This window comes from Arachis stenosperma, chromosome 4, assembly GCF_014773155.1.
Source record: "Arachis stenosperma cultivar V10309 chromosome 4, arast.V10309.gnm1.PFL2, whole genome shotgun sequence".
NCBI classification, from domain to species: domain Eukaryota; kingdom Viridiplantae; phylum Streptophyta; class Magnoliopsida; order Fabales; family Fabaceae; genus Arachis; species Arachis stenosperma.
Genome location: NC_080380.1, coordinates 39,915,112 through 39,919,343, shown reverse-complemented (window position 1 = coordinate 39,919,343; position 4,232 = coordinate 39,915,112).

The following is a 4,232-nucleotide window of genomic DNA, read 5'->3' as shown; positions in this document are numbered from 1 at the left end:
TCTGGCACCATTCTGGGCGTTTAACGCCAGAAAGGGGCACCAGACTGGCGTTAAACGCCAGAAAAGGGCAAGAACCTGGCGTTAAACGCCAGGAATGGGCACCAGCCCGGCGTTTAACGCCAGAAATGGCTCAAAACGTGATTTTGAATGCCATTTGGTGCAGGGATGACTTTTCCTTGACACCACAGGATCTGTGGACCCCATAGGATCCCCACCAACCCCACCACTCTCTCTCTCTTCTTCACCCATTCACCAATCACCTCAACTCCTCTTCCCCAAAAACCCTTCATCTATCAAATCCCATCTTTCTCTTCACCACTCACATCCATCCTCCATAACACCCCACCTACCTCACCATTCAAATTCAAACCACTTTCCCTCCCAAACCCACCCATCAATGGCCGAACCATGACCCCCCTCTCCTATATAAACCCTTCTTCACCCCTTCATTTTCACACAACCTAAACACTACTTCTCACCCTCTTTGGCCGAACACAAAAGCCATTCCCTTCTTCCTCATTTCTTCTTCTTCTACTCTCTTCTTTCTTCTTTTGCTCGAGGACGAGCAAACTTTTTAAGTTTGGTGTGGTAAAAGCGTTGCTTTTTCATTTTTCCATAACCATTTATGGCATCCAAGGCCAGAGAAACCTCTAGAAAGAGGAAAGGGAAGGCAAAAGCTTCCACTTCCGAGTCATGGGAGATGGAAAGATTCATCTCAAGGGTGCATCAAGACCACTTCTATGAAGTTGTGGCCTTGAAGAAGGTGATCCCCGAGGTCCCTTTTTCACTCAAAAAGGGTGAATATCCGGAGATCCGACATGAGATTCGAAGAAGAGGTTGGGAAGTTCTTACCAACCCCATTCAACAAGTCGGAATCTTAATGGTTCAAGAGTTCTATGCCAATGCATGGATCACCAAGAACCATGATCAAAGTGTGAACCCGGATCCAAAGAATTATCTTACTATGGTTCGGGGGAAATACTTGGATTTTAGTCCGGAAAGTGTAAGGTTGGCATTCAATTTGCCCATGATGCAAGGAGATGAACACCCTTACACTAGAAGGGTCAACTTTGATCAAAGGTTGGACCAAGTCTTCACAGTCATATGTGAAGAGGGCGCACAATGGAAGAGAGATTCAAGAGGCAAGCCGGTTCAATTGAGAAGGCATGACCTCAAGCCCGTGGCTAGAGGATGGTTGGAGTTTATCCAACGCTCAATCATTCCCACTAGCAACCGGTCCGAAGTTACTCTAGACCGGGCCATCATGATTCATAGCATCATGATTGGAGAAGATGTGGAAGTTCATGAGGTTATAGCCCAAGAACACTATAAGGTGGCGGACAAGTCCTCTACCTTAGCAAGGTTAGCCTTTCCTCATCTCATTTGTCACCTCTGTTATTCAGTTGGAGTTGACATAGAGGGAGACACCCCCATTGATGAGGATAAGCCCATCACTAAGAAAAGGATGGAGCACACAAGAGACCCCTCTCATCATGAGATCCCTGAAATGCCTCAAGGGATGCACTTTCCTCCACAAAACTATTGGGAGCAACTGAACACCCCCTAGGAGAATTGAGTTCCAACATAGGACAACTAAGGGTGGAGCATCAAGAACACTCCATCATCCTCCATGAAATTAGAGAAGATCAAAGGATCATGAGAGAGGAGCAACAAAGACAAGGAAGAGACATTGAAGAGCTCAAGCACTCCATAGGATCTTCAAGAGGAAGAAAGAGCCGCCATCACTAAGGTGGACCCGTTCTTTAATCTCCTTGTCCTTTATTTCCTGGTTTTCGAAAATTAATGCTTATGTTTGTCCATGTTTGTGTCTTGTGATCATTAGTGTCCTAGTGTCTATGCCTTAAAGTTATGAATTTCCTATGAATCCATCACCTTTCTTAAATAAACAAATGTTCTTAAATTGAAAAAGAAAAAGAATTGCATGAATTTTGAATTTTATAACAGTTTGATTATTTTGATGTGGTGGCATTACTTTTGTCTTCTGAATGTATGCTTAAACAGTGCATATGTCTTTTGAATTTGTGGTTCATGAATGTTGGCTCTTGAAAGAATGATGAAAAAGGAGACATGTTACTGAGGATCTGAAAAATCATAAAAATGATTCTTGAAGCAAGAAAAAGCAGTGAATACGAAAAAAAAACCGAAAAAAAAAGAAAGAGAAAAAGAAAGAAAAAGAAAGAATAAAGTTGTGATCCAAGGCAAAAAGAGTGTGCTTAAGAACCCTGGACACCTCTAATTGGGGACTCTAGCAAAGCTGAGTCACAATCTGAAAAGGTTCACCCAACTATGTGTCTGTGGCATGTATGTATCCGGTGGTAATATTGGAAGACAGAGTGCTTTGGGCCACGGCCAAGACTCAATAAGAAGCTGTGTTCAAGAATCATCATACTTAACTAGGAGAATCAATAACACTATCTGGATTCTGAGTTCCTAAAGAAGCCAATCATTCTGAATTTCAAAGGATAGAGTGAGATGCCAAAACTGTTCAGAGGCAAAAAGCTAAAAGCCCCGCTCATCTAATTAATACTGATCTTCATAGATGTTTTTGGAGTTCATTGCATATTCTCTTCTTTTTATCTTATTTGATCTTCAGTTGCTTGAGGACAAGCAACAATTTAAGTTTGGTGTTGTGATGAGCGGATAATTTGTACCCTTTTGGCATTGTTTTTAGTATGTTTTTAGTAGTTTTAGTTGAGTTCTTAGTATATTTTTATTAGTTTTTAGTTAAAATTCACTTTTCTGGACTTTACTATGAGTTTGTGTGTTTTTCTGTGATTTCAGGTATTTTCTGGCTGAAATTGAGGGACCTGAGCAAAAATCTGATTCAGAGACTGAAAAGGACTGCAGATGCTGTTGGATTCTGACCTCCCTGCACTCGAAGTGGATTTTCTGGAGCTACAGAAGCCCAATTGGCGCGCTCTCAACGGCGTTGGAAAGTAGGACCCTAGGCTACTAGTTTTCTATAAGTAGGACCTTTTACTATTGTATTAGGGAGCTTTTGATCATGTTTTTATGATTGAACTCACTTTGGGAGGCTGGCCATTCGGCCATGCCTAGACCTTGTTCTTATGTATTTTCAACGGTGGAGTTTCTACACACCATAGATTAAGGTGTGGAGCTCTGTTGTACCTCGAGTATTAATGCAATTACTATTGTTCTTCTATTCAATTCCGCTTGTTCTTTGTCCAAGATATCACTTGTTCTTCAACTTGATGAATGTGATGATCCGTGACACTCATCATCATTCTCACCTATGAACAAGGTGACTGACAACCACTTTTGTTCTACAAGCAACCAAGGCTCTAGTGAATATCTCTTGGATTCCTGATACACGATGCATGGTTGATCGCCTGACAACCGAGTGCTCGCCTGACAAACGAGCCAGCCATTCCGTGAGATCAGAGTCTTCGTGGTATAGGCGAGAACAGATGGCGGCATTCAAGAGAATCCGGAAGGTCTAACCTTGTCTGTGGTATTCTGAGTAGGATTCAATGATTGAATGACTGTGACGTGCTTTAAACTCCTAGCAGGCGGGGCGTTAGTGACAGACGCAAAAGAATCACTGGATTCTATTCCGGCTTGACCGAGAACCGACAGCTGATTAGCCATATGCTGTGACAGAGCATAGGAACGTTTTCACTGAGAGGATGGGAGGTAGCCACTGACAACGGTGAAACCCTACATAAGCTTGCCATGGAAAGGAGTAAGAAGGATTGGATGAAGATAGTAGGAAAGCAGAGAGACGGAAGGGAAGGCATCTTCATACGCTTATCTGAAGTTCCTACCAATGAATTACATAAGTACCTCTATCTTTATCTTTATGCTTTATTCGTATATCACTATACCCATTTGAGTCTGCCTGACTAAGATTTACAAGGTGACCATAGCTTGCTTCATACCAACAATCTCCGTGGGATCGACCCTTACTCGCGTAAGGTTTATTACTTGGATGACCCAGTGCACTTGCTGGTTAATTGTGCAAAGTTGTGTTTATGCCATGGTATTGAGCACCAAGTTCTTGGGGCCATTACTAGGGATTATTTGAGTTGTGAAAAGTAGTGATCACAATTTCGCACACCAGAAAGCCATACAGTCCCCCATGACATCAAACTTAAGTTTGGTATTGGGCATTCACCACCCACCAAGGAGGAAGGCCAAGAAGAAGGTATCAAAGGGCTGGAGTAACAAGAAGATTCCTACTAAGGACTTCT